This window comes from Canis aureus, chromosome 12 (assembly GCF_053574225.1).
Source record: "Canis aureus isolate CA01 chromosome 12, VMU_Caureus_v.1.0, whole genome shotgun sequence".
Taxonomy (NCBI): Eukaryota; Metazoa; Chordata; class Mammalia; order Carnivora; family Canidae; genus Canis; species Canis aureus.
Genome location: NC_135622.1, coordinates 63,954,153 through 63,975,136, shown reverse-complemented (window position 1 = coordinate 63,975,136; position 20,984 = coordinate 63,954,153). Strand labels below are relative to the sequence as shown.

The 20,984-nt window shown below is 50.6% G+C and overlaps 1 protein-coding gene across 29 annotated transcripts in view; it reads right to left on the bottom strand.

The window, feature by feature from the left end:
* MYT1L (myelin transcription factor 1 like) overlaps positions 1 to 20,984 on the bottom strand; it is a 404,915-nt gene that overhangs the window by 174,522 nt on the left and 209,409 nt on the right. For 28 of the 29 annotated variants that reach the window (XM_077844293.1, XM_077844273.1, XM_077844284.1 and 25 more), the window contains one exon: positions 10,130 to 10,272. The exons of the other annotated variant lie outside the window; for it this stretch is intronic. The gene's annotated coding sequence lies outside the window, so the exon portion shown is untranslated. The remainder of the gene's footprint in view (positions 1 to 10,129; positions 10,273 to 20,984) is intronic. 29 annotated transcript variants of the gene reach the window in all.

The following is a 20,984-nucleotide window of genomic DNA, read 5'->3' as shown; positions in this document are numbered from 1 at the left end:
GCTCCAATGACCCCTCTGCCCTGTCCTTGTCGTCGGATAACTGAGGGACGGCCCCGGTTCCTGTGGGACGTCAGGGGGCCCCTCTCTCCTCAGGGTCATCCTGCTGGCACCCGTCCCTCACTCCCCTGCCTCCTCCTCCTCCTGTCCCTCCGCCCTGCAAGGTGAGCCTGACAGGCAAGGGCAGGCCTTGGCCCCGCGGCCCACACCTCTTCACAGGTGCGCAGGCACACGGAGCTCTCCAACTACCCACACAGGAACCAAAACCAGTTTAAAAAACCATCTTTGTTCAAAAGAATATAAGAATTGAGCCACAGGGGAATCTGATTACAGAGGAAGACACAGCCTTCAGGATTTTGGTGAACAGAAACCGATTCCACCAAATGGGTCTTTAAAAAAACAAGGAGTACCCTTCCTTTCTTTGTCAGCTGCGCTAATGGAGGCTGGTCCCCTGGGTCCCACTGCTCCGGTCACGGCTCCACCGTCGCCTCTCTGCTAACACACGTGCACCTGTCTCGCTCAGACGCGGGTCCTCCTCACGCATCACGGCGTCCTGCCCATGCACACGGGCGAACCCGTCTATACGTCGCTTCACAGGCGAAGCCACGGCGAGAGGAGCTCTCTCCCGCCGCCACCACCCGCCGCGGGCTCCCGGAGCTCTGGGCCTGGTACGGGGTGAGGGGCACCGACGGGAAATGCGTAATGAAGGACGTGCAGGGCAGGCTTGGGAGCTGCTGGTGTGCAGACGTAAGGTGGGGTGCAGCCCGTGCTCGGGACGCCCAACGTCCTCCCCAGGCGCCTCCAGCTCTCCGCGGGAGCCTGGCCTTGAGGTGACGCACCTGCGGAAGGGAGGGCCCTGGGGCGGCCGGCCGAGTCCAGCCTTCCTCCCCGACCCAGCCCCGCCCTCGTAGCCAGGCCGGCGCGTCCGAAAGCACCGGTATCTGTAGTCACTTTAAAAATGATTCAGTTCACAACAAGGACTCAGTGTTCCCGTCCCTCTGCCCCCTGCCTCTATTTTGGGATGCGAGCCCTGCTATCACTGAGCAGAATGACACTCGCAGCAGGTACAAGTGACACATGGAAATTTGTTGGATCGGCTGCACTAATTGGGTATCTGTACTTGCAAGATGATGGCACAAGTAGGAGGTGTTCAAACATGTGGGTTCAGAGCCCTGTTTACAGGCCATTTCCATGTAAATGAGGGGCGCCAGGGGCGCCAGCGGCCGCGGGGGTACGGGAGCCAGCCCCGCATGCGGGAGGGAAGGAGGCCGAGCGGGAGAGCTGACCCAGAGTAAGAGAAGCCCGGGCATTCCCCTTACCTTCGCGCGTGAGATCTATGCCAGCAGCTCCCATCAGCGCTAACGAGAGCTACGCACGTAAATCTCCCGTGAAATGACGGCAGATTAGCCTCATCCATCACCGTGCACGTGCTCCCGATTCCGGGGCAGGCTCCCCGCAGGCAGGCCGCCTGGCGGCGACGCGTTGGGCCGACAGGGCTCCGGCGGCGGGCTCGGGGGACTCGGGGGGCTCAAGGGCCGGGGAGGTCCCCGCCGGGCAGCGCAGGGGGCAGGTGCACAGTGGCAAGGGTGTCGAACACCGCCCCGGCCTCCTCCCGGCCACCCAGCTGCTGGCCATGCGGCACAGGGCCCCAGGCCACGCGCACGGTCCTCTCCCCACCCCACTCTCACAGTCGCCTTTGTTCCTAGGACGACGTGTCTGTGTCATAGATCAGTTCCACTGTCCTCTTCTCCCCGCCCCTGCTCCTATGGTCACACGACGTGCACATCAGAAGTCACACAGGTGGCCCCTTCTCCAGGTAAGAGCGGTCCTCTTGCCGCCGTGACGGCTGCCGGACAGTGCTTCTCTACTACTCCCAAATTTGCTCAACGTCAGGATCTCCAGGACGCCTTCTCCTCCCAGGCACCGGGCCCGTCCTTGCATCCAGCACGATGTTACCCGGCACTCCGTGCCCACCCCTGCACCCCCTGCCTGCTGTGGGGCTGGCAGCATGTGAGGCCCCGGGGCCGTCCGGCCTCTCTTCGGGACCCTCTGCAGGTTCTGCGCCGTGGGTCACACGCGGTCTCTCCACGGACACTTGTGAACATAAATGTAAATGACCTTAAAGAGGAATCCACATGGACCTCCCCACGGGGGCTAGTGCTTTCCCTCCGTGGGACCTGGTGTCTCCTTCCCCGGGCGTCTGACACACTGACAAGCATCTGTGGATAAACATGCTTGCGAACACACTCGCGGCAGCACTGCGCGCTTGGGTTTGCACTCTGCAATTTTTCGTCTCACGTTGTATGTTGGCCTAGGTTCCTACAAGCGCCTCCATTTAAAAACATGAATTCGGGACACCTGGGTGGCTCAGCGGTTGAGCGTCCGCCTTTAGCTCAGGTCATGATCCCAGGATCTGGGATCGAGTTTCGCATCCGGGTCCCTGTGAGGACCCTGCTTCTCCCTCTGCCTGTCTCTGCCTGTCTCTGTCTTTCATGAATGAATAAATAAAATCTTTAAAAAAATAAAAAATAAAAAATGAATTCATACTATTTTCTTGCACAAATACAGCATAATTTATCAGACTTCTGAGCACGCACACCTAACTTGCCCCTAAAATCCTGCTCTTACAAATAAGTCCACAATGCGTGTCATGAAAATATCCAACTCTCCTAAAATGCTCACGATGTGACACACGCCGTTTAATGAATTCAGTCCTCTCTACGACCCTCCGAGGCAAACATCCGGTTCCTGACATATCCTGACATACACCGGAGAGGGGAGCCGAGGCCTGCAGAGCTCACAGGGCTCGTCCAGGTCCGGGAGGGGGTCGGGGAGGCCCATGCAGAGGCCACGCTCACTTGCCACAGCTTTCTGACTGCAACGCCGCTCACGCGTGTGACTGTCCCTGCACTGAGGCCCTGGAAGACAAGTCGCTGGTATGAAGGGCACATCCCTTTTGAGCTCCAGCGACACAGTGATATTCCGAGTCATCGTGAGCCATGCTCCCCAAAGCCGCCACTGCCAACCTGGCGATTGCTGCTGGCAGAGAGGGAAGCGGTGCTGTGACATCCTACCTCTAATGTCGATTTATGACGTTAATGAGGCTGAGCATCGTTTCTAGTATGAAAGCTGCTTATGTCGCCTCTGGAATCTCTCCCCATATCGGCGGCCCATTGTCACTTAGTATTTTTTTTTTTATTGACTCTAACGTGCCGTCAAGTCACTGTCTACCTGTTTCTGCTGTATTCTAATGGGTTGTTTCCTGTTTATTTGTTTTGTCTATTAAGGCAACTCTAACATAATGCGTGCACGAATATTTCCGTATTTTAAAAGTGTGTTTGATGAGGGAAGGTTTATTCATTTCACTTCTATATTATTTGCGTAACACCCCTTTCATGACTGTAATATGTCATTCATTATGCTTTGGCAAATATCTTCTAATTTCCAACCATGAATTTTACATTGGATTTAAATTGCTCGTGAAACCTGCCAATGAGATGAGGGCTGGCGTGATTCTTATCCTGGTCAAATCAGAACATGTCTACAAGGCTAATGAAGATGCCTTGGAAGAAAAAAAAAGGAAAGGAAAAAAAAAGTCCCTCCTATGGATGGATGGCTACTCTAGAACCTCCTATGGCACGTGGCCACGTGGCAATCCCCTGGGACTGAGCAGCTGACTCCACGTCACTAGGTACTGGCATTCTTTGGGGCGTTGGCTGTACAAGAATTAGGATAGTGAATCCTTACAAGTTTCCATCGTCTGGAGGGAAATTTAAAAGCTCAACGCACCAGGGATGCCTGGGTGGCTCAGCGGTTGAGCATCTGCCTTCGGCCCAGGGCGTGACCCCAGGGTCCTGAGATCGAGTCCGGCATCGGGCTCCCTGCAGGGGGCCTGCTTCTCCCTCTGCCTGTGTCTCTGCCCCCCACCCCGGGTGTCTCTCATGAATAAATAAATAAATTTTTTTTAAAAAAAACTCAACACACCACTTCTTTGTGATGACAAAAATTTGGGTTACACATAGAAGGAACTATTGACATTAGCAGGCGAGAGGTTTAATTACGAAAAGCTTAAATGGGAGATGTTACTCGTTATTTAAGCAGAATGTGCTTCTCCAAACACACTAACGTTAAGATCTTTATAAATAAGAGGGCGCACAATGTTTTTGTCAAACAAAGATTATGACCGAGGAAAGGACATAAAGTATCGTTAAGGAAGAGATATAAAAATTAGTAAACAAAGCTGGTATTAAACTTAAACCAGCACCACGAAATCTCCCACCAAGGCTCCAGGACACACATTGTGGACCAGACGCGGGGTTTTGGGGGGTAATTATAGTTTTAGTCTCCACAGGGATGTGCAAAGGTCCCCGCCAAGCACTGTGGTTCTCTCGTGTACACCGTGGAGTGTGTCGAAGCCCGGACTGCAAGCTCCCGTAGGACACAAGCCACGCGCAAAGCCAAGTCTCACACACACAGCACCTGCCCCATCGGTGTTTCTGCTTTTTGGGGATTTTTTTTTTTTTAGAAACTTGTGTAACCAGTCTGATGTTCAGAACAGATGGTACTAGTGAGCGCAGGGACGATTCTATAGCACCCCGCTATCATTCCCCCAAACTCATACGACCGTTTCACGAGGTCAGGAACCAGTGTAGCAGCCTGAGGGTCCCCTGATGGGAACGCTGTGCCCTCCTGGCATCCTTGGGTTTGAAAGCCTCCCCATCAACCCCTGGGGTAAAAAGCAGGAAAGGGCTTTCAAACTCTGAAGCTCTCGTGTGGGAAAACCAAGTCTCCCCAGGGCCTGAGGGGCATGAAGGCCTCATTGGCGCCTCCCGGGCTCATCATACACGATGGGTGAGGACCGCGTCCACACGGAGGGCGGCACACACACCGACCTCCCCTCAGGGCGCCGGGCCCTCCAGCGCAGAAAAGCTCCGGCCTGGCGACCGGCGGTCTCCGCGGGGGGACCCGGGCCTTCGGAAGCCCTCTGTGATCCACGGCCGCCCCGCGACCAGAGTCCCCTCCGTGATCTACGGTTCCACGTGACCTTGCCTACTTCCCAACTTCCCTTCAATCAAAACGCCCACTGGATGCAGGTGATTGTTCTCTGTTGGGAAGAAGGAAACTTCATGATTTGCGGTTTCTGTCACACTGCGGGGCAGGGGAGCAGGCATTAGCAGTTTGTATCCTACTTTCCAAGAGAGCGGCGGTCCATGACCTTGATACAAGCCACGAGAAATGCAAATTCCTACTGTTTTCTAACCTAAATTCCAGAAAAATCAAAGCTCAAGCACCTTCATGTATTTTTTTCACCCTCCAGGAGATTTCATGACCTCACATGTAACAAATATTATTAAAACGGAGGGTAACAGGAGTCGCGAGAATTATCTAAGCAAGATGAATGGATCCCTAGGAAAACAATCAGAAGGCATTATGTCATGAGTTAGAGATGATCCTGACGAAGCATGACTCAGATTTTGTGGTTGTTTTCTGGGGAAGCGTGTCAGACAGTGGTGAATTGTGAGTTATACGAACAATGCCGTGCCGGGAGGCAAAACAGGGAGACTGAGTGGCAACCCAGCAGTTCCGCAGATTTTTGGTGAGCGTGCGTGGATGTGCACACAGTGCGTTGCGTATGCGCGCAGATGATGTTTTGCAACCACATGTGGAATAGACACAAGGATGGAAACCTGTGGTATCTGCCTAGGCTTGGGGACAGGACAGAGGCAGTTCCCAGGAAAGAAGGCTGGCTGGAAAAGTGAAAATACCTACCCAGGGTGAATCCCGTCTGTGTCACTCACTAACTGCACCAGGCTGGTTAACCCCCCTGCACATCAGTTTCTTCTAATATAAGTGATAGAAAAGAATGACAACAACCTCCCAGCCTGTCCTGAGGATGAGGGCAATGTCAAGGGCACTCTGGGACCCCAGTCTGCACGTGGGGGATTCAGCCACCATTGTCACCGTGTGCAGTTCACACGCTTTCCTGTAAACCCTTAGTCTATTTGATTTAACCCTTTACCCTTAGTCTACAGAAAAAAAAATCACGATTTGATGTGATTTGCCCCAAGGCATACAAACGGTTATTGGCAGGTGCTAGGATGAAACCTACTGGTATTCGTCAATTGTCCTAAAGAAATTCATTTCAACGGGTCAAAGAACACAGATTTATAAAGTTTGAACTATTTCAGCAGATTCCTCCTCCTGGACGCACAATACACTTTTCTTTAAAATAGTCGCCATTCAGAACACAATTCACGACATTTTTTGGGAAACAGATATTGATTTTATTTTAAGTAAAGTCTTTAGCATGGAAATTGGATGCAGAGTGTGATTTTCTCTTTGGGCTCTAGTTCAGAGGAAATTGGATTTCCTAGAGCGCCAGCTGCAGAGACGCCACAGGTGTTCATGGCTCAGCAATCACAGTGGCTAATTGGGACACACTAGGACAAAAAAATTGCCCTAAATCTAAATCTTGTTCTATGGCACTTTTATTTTTCCCATAAGAGCAAGCCCCAAAGTCCTTCTTTCACTGGGGATGCGAAAGGAAGCTAGCTGCCTGGATGGGAAATATGGTGCATGGAGGACAGAGGTGGAATCACAAGGGAGGGAGAAGAGTCTCTGCGTAGCAAGGGTGGTCGGGACCAGGGCCCTTCCACCTGAATGTTTCCCAATTTGACTTGTAATCTAATGAGTAGCATCAATGAAAGAACAATCCTGAGAATCTACCGTTCGAACAGCTGCACAGCAGCAGCTCAACTAGAATCAGGACAGTTGAATATGGTAATGTTAGGTGCTGGAGGTCGGGAGAGAGGTGGACAGGTGAGAGACAGCAGTGACCAATCTCTAGGGTTGAAGGCAGGTAGACAAATCCTTAGGGTGGGCCACTCTATACCCTTCATCTGAAGGGAAACATTCTCTCTCCTGTGGACCCCAGGTATCATACAGCACGCAGACTCATTTAATGAACCCCAAGCCCAAGTCACCAGGAGCAAAGCCCTTCATCCTATTGTGTTGCTGTACATGCCAAGTATCCACATCTGTGCCTTGGGTCCAGATCTGAGTTTTGTATATTCCCCTGCATAGTAAAGCCACTCCTATATTTATCCATTTGTTGAACTTAACTTTGAAGACCCAGGCCTGGGGTCACCTCCTCTACACAGACATCCTTGGCATCTTGCGTCAGAGTTCACATCTCTTCTGCGCTTCCTAAATCATCTCACCCAGACCACTGTGGACTCTATGGGAAGGGACCCAGTGCCTCATGGGGCCGGGGTGTGCACTCGGCTCTGGAGCAGAGAAGGAAACAAGGCACACGTTTGGTTCTGAGGGAGGACTGTGTGGGCTGGTCTCACTGACCTTACCGCGCCTTACATTTGTTCAATTTCTGAATTCTGGGAGGACAATGACTGTGTCCCATTCATTTTTATACCTCCAGAGACTGTGGCAATTCTGGCACAAAGAGAGCATTCAACAGTGTGACAAACAGGCAACGGATGAAAAAACTGATGAACACACATGAGTTCCTTGGTCCCTGTGACAGGAAAGGAGACTTTGAGTGATTTTTTGTCATATCCTATTCTAATGCTAATGTCTCAATATTTTCATCCAGGTTGGAAACAGGCTTGGATTAAACACTGAAGTGCAAGGCTACTTGGAATTAGTAATTTGTGCTAAATCTGGATTTCTTACCAAAATTCTCTTGTAGGCCAGGTACTGTCGTGGCCACTTACTCATGTCACCCAAGGATGGTCACCTACGGTTTCTAATCTTCCCCTTACTGGCCTTTGAAAGGGGAAAAATAATCACTTAGACCTGTGGGGTTTGGGAGGAATTCAGGACTTGCCCAGTGCTGGTGCTCAGCTGGGGCTCAATCCTTCATAGGTGTCATTTTATCAAAGTTGACATAAGGGGTGAAAATGACACCAATTCATACAGCGCCTCTCCCATCATTAATATTGCCTGTGGTCTCAGATGATGCCACACAGTATCTGTTTTTATCTGTCTTTTATGGTCTTATTATGAACAAAGAACTCCTGGATGCCAGACAAGCTTACCTTCGGGGTGAGACTATGTGGAATATTCCATGTCATTGGTGGCTTTCTACTATGAAATAACTGCTAAAGAACAAAAGCCTTCACTACGTTGTGTCTTAATAAATTAAACAGAATTCTATCTTCATCCTCAGTGAAAATCTTAGAAAACTTTGTACTAAACATCCTTATATGATTGCTCAACTGTTCACCTGACCAGCCTCAAAAAAAAAAAAAAAAAACTAATAATACAATCTGAGTTGTTTTTCAAACTGGGAAAAAAAATTTTAAGGCAATGGAACCAGCCTAAATGGGCTATGGAAATTCATTACTATAAAGTATGAAAACCCCTATTTCCATCTGATTAAGAAACTTAGCCATGTGATCTACAGATTCGGTTCAATCCCTATCAAAATCCCAATGTAGTTTTTCTTTTTTCTTTTTCTTTTTTAATTTTTTTTTCTTTTTGCAGAAATAGCAGGATCCATCCTAAAACTCACATGGAATCTCAAGGGACTCCCAAACAACCAAACAATCTTGAAAAGGAACAAATCCAAGTTTTCGTATTTTTTGATTTCAAAACTTAATACAGAACTATGTAACCAAGTCAGATGCTGGCAAAAAGACAGACACGTAGAAATAGAATAGAATAGAATAGAATAGAATAGAATAGAATAGAATAGAATAGAGAGCTTAGAAATAACTCCTCCTGTACACGGCCAGATGAGTTGACAAGGGAGCCAAGACCACTCGATGGGGAGAGGACGGTCTTTTCAACAAATGGTGCGGAGACAACTGGCTATCCACATGCAAAAGAGTGAGGTTGGACCTTTCACTTACAGCACACGCAAAAATGAACTCAAAATGGAACACAGGCCTAAACAGAAGAGCTGAAACCACAAGATCCTTAGGAGAACATAGAGGGAAGAACCCTTATGACATTGGATTCTGTGCTGATTTCTTAGAAATGACACAGGAGTACAGGTGGCAGAGGGACATTCGAATGGCCACTGAGCACAGGAAAAGGTGCTCAGCATCTCTCATCACCAGGGAAATTCAAATAAAAACCACAAGGAGGTACCAGTTCACATCCATTGGGATGTCAACTATTAAAGAAACCAAAAACTCAGAAAACGGAAAACAACAGGAGTTGGTGAGGATGTGGAGAACTGGGAGTCCTCAATATGAAGCCCTAAAAAAGAAGAAGGTTCTGACACCTGCTGCCACATGGATGGGCCTTGAGGAGCTTCCACCACACGTGCCCTGTGGAAGACGCCAGACACAGAAGGCACATCCTGTACAGTTGCACTTGTACGAAGTGATTGCCTGCAATCATCAGATTCACAGAGACATGAAGTGGCTGGTGGGCGCCAGGGGTGGCGGCCGGCGGGTTGGGGGGGTTTGCTGGGGAGCAGTGCTCCACGGACACAGAGCTCCAGTCCGGGGATGTGAGTGTCCTGGAAATGCGTGCGCTGACGTCTGCACAGCGGTGTAAACGTAGTCAATGCCACTGAACCGTATACTTAAAAATGGATGAGTTGGTGACTTTTATGTGGTTTGTATTTTTCCACAATTTAAAACATCTCTTAAAAAGGAAGCTTAGCCATCGCCTAAAGTTTTGCAGGGAGCGTGGCTCTCAAGGTCCACAGTGGCACCGAGAGAGGTTTAATAACGGGGATTGACAGCAACCTGTAAAGGCCGTGGGCTACGCAGGCCAGGCCCTAATTAAAGACCCGCTTAATTTACTTAAAGATAAAATGTCCCCAAACAGAACTAATCGTGGAAATACGGATCGGATTTTAAAGAGCTTCACACCAAGGAGTTTCTGTAGAACTGCCAAAGGGTGAACAGACCTATTAGTGTGGCTATGAAATTATTCTGGGGATGATGCAGTTGAATAACAGAAGACTATTTGAGTCTATCTTTAGCAATGGACTATAAATTCTGACTTTATATTGAGCTTGTTTATTAAAATTAAAGAACATTAAAAAAACCCTGTATTTACAGGCCTATCTTTATGGTTTTCAAAGGGAGATATTTCAAAGTGGATACATAAAACATTTGTCTGCTTGTAAAGCCAAAAGTATGGCAGAGAATCGTACCTTTATGTGGCTCCTTGGACAGCCATACGTCTGTGGGACCGACCAGAACCTTCCTCGACTGGATGTTGTTGATAATTTCAGAGACACAAACAGTTGATTGGGTTCAATAACTACATTTTTCCCCCCTTCCGGATGTCGTCAGTCTAGGGGAGAATAAAAAGGCAGAGAAATGAGGTTGACACACAAAACGAAAGAAAGTTCTACGCGAGGGATGTAGTTATCGGGGAGGTTTGCTGGCTTGCGAGGCACACGCGGCCGGGGTGAGAGCGGCCGGGCCAAGCGCGTGGACGCAGGACAGGCCGCAGGCGGGGACAGTGGACGTGACCCTCGGCGGTCACCAGCAGTGAGTTCTCGATAAATGACTCATCACAGAGAAGTCCCTTAGAAACCAAATCATACTCTGTGATGTGAAAATGACACAAAACCGTAAACAAATTCTTACAAAATTAAGCATGAGAGCTGTTTTGTGATTGTGTCTAAAAAGTACGGGGGCAGCGTGGACGCTGCGGGGGCTGATTACAGAAGCACGGTGCTGCGTCCGCACGGGCGCACAGCTCAGGTCACCCCAGGTGCCACCCGCGCTCTTATGTTTGCCCTCCCCCGACAGGCACACATGGGCTGCCGTCCTTCCCATGTCAAATATCTCACAAGAGCATGTTAGTTGCGAACTAAAAAATAAAATACAATCTAAAGTAATAATTTACATTTTGTATTTGCTGTATCTATAAAGCTACACCCAAATATACTGTCCATAACGGACTTTATGCCTTATCTTCTATGGTCGGGATTTATAGTCTCTGGAATACGCTCTGGGATGCTGCTTACTAAGTTGGCTAAGAATGGGTTGGATGGTACTCGGTACGGTGGTTTTATGAAAATGCATGTTTTTTCTCACCAAATGCAGAAAGTCAAATACATAAATTTAAATACATCTCATAAATGAACCGACATAAAGCGAAACAATTAGGTGGTTGCAAACGCGTGAATATGATAGGATATTAACGATCAAAGTCACTCCATCCGAGGCCAGCACCTTGTTAAAAAAATCGCATCTTCATAAAATATTATGTTAAAGTAATTTACACACAATGTCCTACTCTTCTGGGGAATCCCAGAAATGAAGCCTGTATCACCCTAAGCATCTCCTGTTCTCCCATTATTTGGGGAGCCCTCGGGTTCACGGCCAGTCATGGGGGGAGAGCCCTGGAGAGTGTACCGGTTACGGAAGTCTGACAGCGCGTCCATCCGAAAATGGTTGGGAAAAAGAATAGGTTTCCCTCAAAGTGAGAGGGATCTACAAAGTAGAGCCATGGGGACCAAATGAAGGGGTTTCTTTTGGCACACGCTGTACTCTCCACGGACACGACGGGGAATCCTGCGGCTTCTCACACCTCCACCCAGCCGGCCACAGCCTTCCTCGGAGGCTTCCTGCAGGTGTCACCATCCGTCCCCCAGCCCGCTAGAGGGGGCGGCCAGCGCCTGTCCCGGTCCCCTGGGCTCACGGGCCGTGGGCCACACAGCGCCGGACACCCGCCCTGCTCCGAAGAGGGGGAGGCCCCGGCTGTCGGTGTTTTCAGCTGAGTCCTTATGAGGTGTGGGCCGAAAAGTCGCCAGCGAACGGATTATCGGTGAGATGCCCTTGAAGAGTTCGAAGCTTCTCACAAAGCGAATATAAATGTTCTGATTTACGGCAACTGGTATGGAAAACAGAAATTCCTTCTTAAAAAGATAATTTAAAAAATAGAACGGAGCGAGCTGAGATGCCTCTTCTTTGAACTACAGACCTCTCACTACGTGAGAACTCCCAGCACGATCCCGAGTGGCTTCCCTTAGGGACGCGATCTCAGAGGGCGTCACCTTTTCCCAATTATGCAGGGGCAGGAGGAAGGATTATGCACAACGGTTCCTGCTGCTCACAGTTTTCTGTCACATGTGCTGCCTGTGATAATTGATAATGGAATTCCCAGGATGAGCTCGTGAGTGCAGCGTTTAGCAGGGAGCTGAGCTGCAAAACCCAAGCGGCACAGGCCAGGTGGGCCTCCAGACCCTCTGCCCCACTCCGCCCTCACCCAGAGCTTTCCCAGCGATTCCCCACCCGCTGTCACTCACGGGGGAACCTATGGGCTTTGCTGGATGCCATCTGTCATAATGTGACATCATTGTATGTTTTTATTTGTTTTAAAGTGTTTTTTTTTTTAAGATTTTGTTTATTCATTTGAGAGAAAGGCAGAGAATGAGTGGGAGAGAGGCAGAGGGAGAAGCAGACTCCCCGCTGAGCTGACCAGGGAAGGAGCCGACGCGGGGCTCAGTCCCAGGACCCTGAGATCATGACCTGAGCCGAAGGCGGACACTTAACTCACTGAGCCACCCGTGAGCTTCCTAGGCGTCCTGCTGTAAGGAGTTTTGAGACAAGTGCAGATCCCCCCACCCAGAGCCCACACTCTCCAACGACGGGACCCTGCAGAACTGTAACACGTGGACCCCAAGCACCACATTGAGGCCGGATCATCCTGCAGACCTTGGCCCAATGGCCCAGGTGTGCCTGTGCTCACCAGTGTGTGTGCACGGGATCTGTCCCCCATGACCCTGTCCCCGTGTGCATGCACAGGGTCTGTCCCCCGTGACCCCATCCCTGTGTGCGTGTACGTGGTCCATTCCCCATGACCCTGTATCTGTGTGTGTGCACATGGTCCATCCCCCGTGACCCCGTCTCTGTGTGTGTGCACAGGGTCTGTCCCCTGTGACCCCGTCCCCGTGTGTGTGCACATGGTCTGTCCCTTGTGCCCCTCTCCCCATGCGCGTGCACATGGTCCGTCCCCCATGACCCTATCCCTGTGTGCGTGCATGGGGTCCGTCCCCTGTGACCCTGTCCCCGTGTGCATGCACATACCCACCACCATGCCCAAGACACAACTTCCCTCCCCTCGGGTCCCTCCTGCTGTCCTGTAGAATGACACTCAGTTCCACTGGCAACCACTCATGGGTCCTCCAGTCCTGTCATCCTGTCATCTCCAGAATGTCCCTGACCTTTAGGGACTGGCTTTTTTTCACCGAGCCTCCTTCCCTGGAAACTCCTCCAGGGCGTTGCTGTATCAACAGGGCTCGGGGCAAGGACGGGCCAAGTCCCGCTGTTCACTGGCTGAAGGACCTGGGCCGTGCGCCGTCCTGGGCTGCTGTGAACCCACTGCAGGGACACCTGTGGACGGAGTTTGTGGGGAGACAGATTCCCACTTTCCAGGGTGGGTGCCTCAGGGTATCGCCGGGTCCCTCAGTAGGGGCACGTTTAGTTTTATTTTTTAAAGAATCTGCCCACGTTTTCCACGTTGGCTCCACACCTACGTTCCCGTGCACGTTCCGGGCTGGTGCAAAGCCCGGCCTCCCTGCCTCCTCAGCAGCTCTGCCGCCGTCGCTGCGTCCTTGTCCAGCCATCCTAACGGCTGTGGCCGCCGCCTGTGTTTCCCTGATGCCTCCCGACGCGGATGGTCCTCTCGCAGGCGTATTTGCTGTCTGCGTGTCTTCTGGGTCCTGTCCGTCCATGTCTTTCATCCACTTTCTAACTGGGTTTCTTAATGTTGAATTTTGGGAGATCATTGAACATTTTAGATATAAGTTCTCTGTTGAATACATGCTTTCAAATGCTGCCCCCAACCTGCTGCTTGTCACTTCAGCGTCCTGACAGGCTATGTCGTACAGCAAAAGTGTCAATGTTGATGAAGTCTAATCAATCAGTTCCCCTTAATGGATCATACATTCATTTATTCACACATTTATTGTCTGCCTTCTTCCTCTGCAAAATGATGCTCCACAGGGCGGACTCCTCGCTATCCAACTTACTGCTGGGTCTCGGAAGTCTAGAACTGTGCCTGGCCCACAAACATATGCAGAATGAGCTTAAAATGCAGATGAAAACTAGGTAAAAATCATCTTCGTTCTTTTTCTATCACTAGGAAGAATAGTCAATAATATCATATTTATTCTCTGCAAGACGCCCTCAAGCACATCATCATCATGGGATGTTCACAAGCTCCTGGGGAGAAGACAGCTCAGGTGTCGTTCTGCTGTTTCAATGACCTCAGAGAACGTTTGAGGCACATGGTCGACAAAACCTGAGTTTGTTTCCTGCAGGAAGTGGCTCTCCAGGGTTCCCGTAATGTCAATGTGACCAAAGATGAAGAGGAGGATGCACTAATTCGTAGAGAAGTAACAGAGCTATAGGAATTCCGACCTCTAACTGAACTATGAATTACAAACCCACACAAGCTTCCAGTGGGCCCCCCGGCCATGCCTTGGAGGCGGGAGATGGAAGGGGGGAGCCAGCCCCAAGCTCTGGAGGCCCTGCTGCTCGGACGCACGGGCTTCCCAGCTCAGCAGGTAGGAAGCTCCACGTGCAGAACCCTGGCTTCCCAGGGTGCAGGGGGACCGAGGGGGGACGAAATGGCCTTTTGGGTAATTGTGTTGTCACTCCCACTGGACATTTCATAAGTGCACCCGCATTGCGTCCCCTGTAGCAAAGAAGATGTGTGTCACGGACACCGACCACGTGTCACCCGGACGGCCTTCCTTCCCAGGTAGTGTAATGGGTGGAGCCTTCTGGAGCCATCTGCTCTCTGCTCGGTGCTGGAGGCACTTGGATCCTGCTGGGGGATGCCCCACACCAGAGAGAAACCTGGTCTGCTGCTCATCCAGGCTCTTCCCGGGCTCATGGCACTTCTCCTGGAAAGCCTGTTTCTGTATCTTTGGGGTGAATCCCCAGCAGTGCAATCACTGGGTCGTAGGGCTGATCTATTTTTAACTCTTTGAGGAACCTCCACACAGTTTCCCAGAGTGGCTGCACCAGGTCACATTCCCACCAACAGTGCAGGGGGGCTCCCCTTTCTCCACATCCTCACATCCTCTCCAACAGATGCAGTAAAACGCCGGGACACCTGCACCCCGATGTTCACAGCAGCAATGTCCACAATAGCCACACTGTGGGAGGAGCCTCGGTGTCCATCGACAGATGATGGATAAGGAAGCTGCGGTCTATGTGGACAGTGGGATATTCCTCAGCCATTAGAAACGATGGATACCCCCATGTGCTTTGACGTGGATGGAACTGGAGGGTATTATGCTGAGTGAAGTAAGTCAATCGGAGAAGGACAAACATTATATGGTCTCATTCATTTGGGGAATATAAAAAATAGTGAAAGGGAATAAAGGGAAAGGAGAGAAAATGAGGGAAAATATCAGAAAGGGAGACAGAACATAAAGACTCCTAACTCTGGGAGACGAACTAGGGGTGGTGGAAGGGGAGGTGGGCGAGGGGGAAGGTGACTGGGTGACGGGCACTGAGGGGGGCACTTAATGGGATAAGCACTGGGGGTTGTACTAGATGTTGGCAAATTGATCTCCAATAAAAAAATACAAAAAAAAAAAAAAAAAAAGAAGAAAGTCTCTCAGAATTCTTAATCTTCTTTGTTCTTAGGCTCCTAACCCTTCAGAATCGCTATAGCAAAAGAAAAAGAAAGAAAAGGAAAAGCCGAGGTGCCCAGAATATAATACTGTTCTTTAGGTGAAGATTAAGAAGCTCATGACTCCCACTGGAAAGAGGGTGAATTATGCAGAAAGAATCTTCCAGAGAGTTTTGGAGGCTGTGGTCCATCTCTGATTGGGAGTTTCTCTCGATGCGCATGGAGCTCAGGGTGTGAGCCCCGGCCCGGGTTCCGGAGGAGCAGATACTGCGACGGTGGATGAGGAAAGCTGAGGGCGGGCTCGCGGGCCGTGGCGGGCGCAGGGGTGGGCGCAGCGCCCAGGCCGGGCTCCCGCTGGGGCCCATGGCTTCCCTTCCTCAGGGACACAAACCCGTTCCTCATTTCAACCCAGTCTATGGTGAATCAGTGATTTTAAGTAAAAACTGAGTGTTAGATCACTGCGTTAGTAACGGCCGTATTACAGAATTAATTATAACTTTCTTACTGCTGTTCACAATAGAAGGAAGAAAACCATTTGACTTCCCCATCTAACAGGGGTACGTACTGCTAATGTGCTTGAAATCGGTCATGTAAATAAAAAGTACTAACTGCCCCCAAATTCAAGAATGATTGATTATTTCATGTTTAGGCTTTCAGGTGATTATCCTATTACATTCATATTTTATATGATTATGTATTATATGCTATTAATATCTTATGTACTATTTCATGATTGCATTATATATTTATTTACACATATTCATGTATGATTATGTAGTTATTATGTAACATAATTACTATATTACAATACTATAGGTTAAGAGATGGATTGAAATCTAACAACATAGCTCGTCGTGAAAAATAGACATAAATAACTTTCTGTGTGAAAATCCTGCGTTTTGGGCTAAAGAAGACCAGACCTGTCTATTTTCCTTCATTCCTTTTTTTTTTGTTGTTCCTTAACAGTTTGCTTCCAAATGCTGATGTAGAAGCAGCAGCATATTCCAGGCTGATATGTGTCAGTGTCTCTGCGCACGTGACATATTATACCCCAGTTTATCTTTATTCTCATTACATTAAAAAGCTACTCTGCATATAATCCGCACTCCACATTGTTTTTCTTTTTAACATTTTAAAAGTCATAAATAATGTTCCTCAATACAAGGAGTCTGATCACATGAATGTGACTTAGAGCCGGTGCAGGCAATTCTGAGGCAAATTTGCTCCTTGCTAATTTGGATTTTACTATCAAGTGTTCCTCATGCGTCTTGTTGTTGCTAATGGCTCGTTATGAAAATATGGCTTAAGGAGTATATGGCTGTGCATTAAAGAACGCTCGGCGGGGCACGCCGGCCACGCGAGCCACCCGGCTGCAGGAGGAGCAGCTGCGTGCCGGGCCCTGAGCACCCGCGTGGCCTCCGGCGCCCTCCAGGGAGCACCTGCGAACTAGAACCCCATTTGCAGCCCATCAAGGGGCTCTGTGTGTAACAAAAAATATCTTTATTTTACTGGTTTTCAACATAGACGCTGACCCAGCCGTCTTAGCCCCTTTGTCAGCACCGACCCCCGCTGCCTCCTTGAGAGCCCCAGGGAATTTGTTAGCTGCAGAGATAAAGGCTGCTGTCAGGGAACGAGGGTTCGTCACTCAGGAGGGTGCCCGCGGGAGGGCAGAGGCCGGCAGAGAAGGGGCGCCCAGACCTCCGAGCGCTCTGGCCCGGCCCCCTGCTCACCCCCGGGCCGTGCTCCCCGCCGACTGGGGTTGCTCCTGGTCCAGCAGGCAACGGCGGTCAGTCACCACGCTCGACGGGCGCATCGAGGTTTTAAAGATTGACGAACGGTCTCCTCAAAGTCAGCCGCGGTGGTCGCGGGAGGGCGGTCGGAGCTGTGGATGGCTTGCTATTGAAACGGGGCGCCCCAGACACCACCTGTTGTATCCCCAGCTCCCCAGAGGGAACCATTTCCAGGGCTCGTAGCCTTTCCTCTGGCATCTACCTCTAGATCCCTGAACAAACGACAGCGCCTGTCCTCGTGCACGACTTTCCATGAAAACCTGTTACCTGCCTGACACCAAGAGCGCGACGACGCCAGGACACACCTGGGCCTCTGCTTTCTCCCCCCCTCCCCCCACCCCGCGTAGTTGTATCAGGCGTCGCGTGAGATCGTTACTCATTATTTTGTTGTCACGACTGCGGACACACCGTTGAGAGGCGAGCCATTGGCTGCGCTGTGTCTCTCAGCGATTGGTGCCTGTGTGGGCGTGTGTGGGCGTGTGTGGGCGTGTGTGGGCGTGCCTACCTGCCCAGGGGCTCATGGGGCTGTGGCCAGACCCTCCCAGGCCAGTGGGCTCCTCCTGGACAAGCGCACACTCTAGGTGTCAATCGGTGCCGGGTCGGGGCTCAGCAGAGCCGCCAGTGTGCTCCCACCGGCGAGGCCCACTCTGGGTCCCTGGGGAGCTCGAGACCACCCCTGCTCCCCAAGCCTGCTGCCACCCGCCCCCTGTCACCGCCCCCTGCATTGTGTCTTCCTCTTGGTTGGATGGAGACAGCATCCCATGGCTTCCCGGGAAGAGTCTTACTATTTGCAGGACGTTTATATGAGGAAACAACCTAGGGCAGAAGTAAGTCCCGTCGGATGTCCGACGGCTGGGCTGCAGTGTCTCCCACCTTCAGGCTTCCCCGTGGGAATCCTACGCTGGATGCTCATGTGCCAAATGTTACGAGTCTCTCTTTGTCCGCAGTGTTTTCAGATTTCCCAGCAAGGGTAGGTGTTTGGGTCCACTTTCTTCCCTCACGTTGGGTGCTCCGTAGACCTTTCTGGGTTGTCCTCTTCCTTTCCTTCCTCAGGCGCTCCTTCTCCTCATTTTCTCTGCTCTCTCTCTGTGGCCCTTGGGGTTTTCAGATGGCGGCCCCACTGACCCCTTGCTTCCCGTCCTACATCGTTCCGCCTCTCCTTGCAGCCAGGGTCCTGGGGTTCCCTCCTCTTTCTTCCTGTGAGCTGTAACACTTACATTTCAACACCTACTTTTTCAACGTGATCTCCTGGTTATTTGAATCAGCTCCTCCTTTTTTAAAAACTGTATTCTGTTCTTGTTTTGTAAACGTGTGAGTTCTTGCCCATAACTGGGGACGTTCATGCAGCCTTCTTTCCTTCTTATAGTTTCTATCTCCTCCAACTGACTTTTACTCTTTCTCCTTTTTTTTGCTGTTTGGCTTGTTTGGGTGCCTTCCTATGAGAGGATTTGCTCAGGCTCCTGGAGCTCCTTGGCCATCAAGAGGACTTTGGGTCTCCTGAGAAAGTGTCTTGAAAGCCATGTTCATGTAGGGGACGCTTGTTGACCGAGGGCTCTGGTGGGGGGCACTCCATGGGCTCTGTGCCCCGGCGCGGCAGGTGAGAGGCGGGCTCCGGGGCCGGACAGCCGGCCTTTAATCCCACCTTTCCCACGGAGAGCTGTGCACCCTGGTGACTTACCGAGTGTCCTCACAGGTGAAGTGGGGACCGCTGGGGACTTTATGAACCTCAATAGAGTTACAATGTCTTCAGGATTGTGCTGTAGGAGCGTCCTGAGAGTAAGTCAGTGCATAAACAACCACCATGAAGGCCGTTGTGTCTCTCCTGAAGCGATCTGCTGGAAGGTCAAGGGAGGGAGGCTGCTGGGTCTTTGTATTCTGTAGCTCAATTTCCTTCAATCCTACTCAGCACAGCCCCTGCCCTCCTCCCAACCCTGAAGAGCCCCTCTTTGCCCTCCCACAGAACAAACACTGGGTTTTCTACTGCAAAGGACAGACGTCGGGGTGTCCAACCAGCTTTCCAGAGTTTAGAGCAACGGCACCTCACCGTCTGCCCTTTCTAGGCCCCCGAGGGCTGTAGGAAGGGTCTCCATGCCCCATGGCACGCTCTCTTCGCTGGTTGGCATCTCTTTGCCTCAGTCTGAAAAATTGGTTATTCTCTGTTTCTTCATTCCAGCTTCCAGAACAGCGTTGTCTCTGTCCTGTCTCTGCGTTTTCAGGTCAACATCACTCTCCTGCCATTTTTGTGGGGTCTTAGTGGGCAGCAGAAGCTCACGTGCTTAAATCTCCTATCTCTAACTGAACACCCAAAGCTTTGCCACCTATTAATCTCCATCCACAGAGGAGGAGACACATCTAAGGAGGTTTTCCCTCTTTCCTTCAACAAAATAGTCATCCAAAATCCTATCTTTGTTTTGACTTGACTCTAAATAAGATTTACGTATTAAATACTAACATTTGTGCCTGGAAACAATTAATGAAATGCATTTTCTTATTTTTAGCTCTATTGTCTGCTTCCTGGATGATTATCCCTCATCTATTCCAACCCTATTGTTTTTTAAAAATCATATACCAGTTTTTCCTTCTCTGTCTGTCTTCCTGAACCATTCAAATTCAGTCCAACATCCTGTTTTCCAGAACAGATCCTGCCTCTTTGGGTTTATACCCCCTTCTTATTCTCCCGTAATCCTCCCTGTGGGGCTATTATTCATCAAACATGAATAAACTTTGGGTTTCCTCTTGGATATGGTCCATGGCTCATTCATATTTGTGTCCTTAAAACTTTGTGCAACAAAAGATAGTTTGGCAAAAATTAAGCAGTTGCAAAATGAACATCTGGGAAATAAACAGAAACCCTGACCTACGCCCATCTGGCCTGTCCTCCTTTCTCAGCTTCCTCTCCTGTGGTATCCCGGAAGCTGTGCTGAGACACCCAGGCCCTTCCCGGGTTCTGAGCCCAGGAGCCCCACGCAATCCCCTTGTCCACCTCTGCTCTGTTGGAGGACACACTTGGCAGGGGTTGTCATGGGTGGTGTCAGAGAGCCGTGGCCCGGGTGGCACTGAACTCTGTGGTCGAGGTGGGCCCCCCGTCTGTGTCTGGCCATCACACCGGGCGTCTCCCACAGCCTGGGTGGAGAAGCACATCCTGTGTGAAAGACAGACGCTGGCCTTCTGCTCAGGGAGCCCACCCGGGGGGTCTGACCAGGACCCTCTGCCAGCACCGGGAGCCTGGGTGCACCAGTGCCCTCGAGCCGTGTCTTCATGTCCTGGGGGTTCCAAGGTGCTTAACTGAGAGCAAATCACACGTGCTTCGCATAGTGTCTGGACCGAGCGGGTGCTCCTCACTGAGGGATGGGATTTCTGAGTGGGGATTTGGGATAGGAGGATGGCAGGGGTGTGCAGAGTAACATGTATGACATGAATTCTAGCATAGGAGTTTGGATTTGAGTTTATAAGGAAGAGAAAACATTTCGGGTTTTAGCAAAACTTCCAGAAAACAGGATCTTTTCAGGAGACTTGCTTCCATGAACTCAGTAGGCCACCGCCGGCTTGTTTGCAAATAGAGGGTTTGGATTAGTATGGACGCACGTCCCTGAGAAAGATTCAGGCCACTGGAGG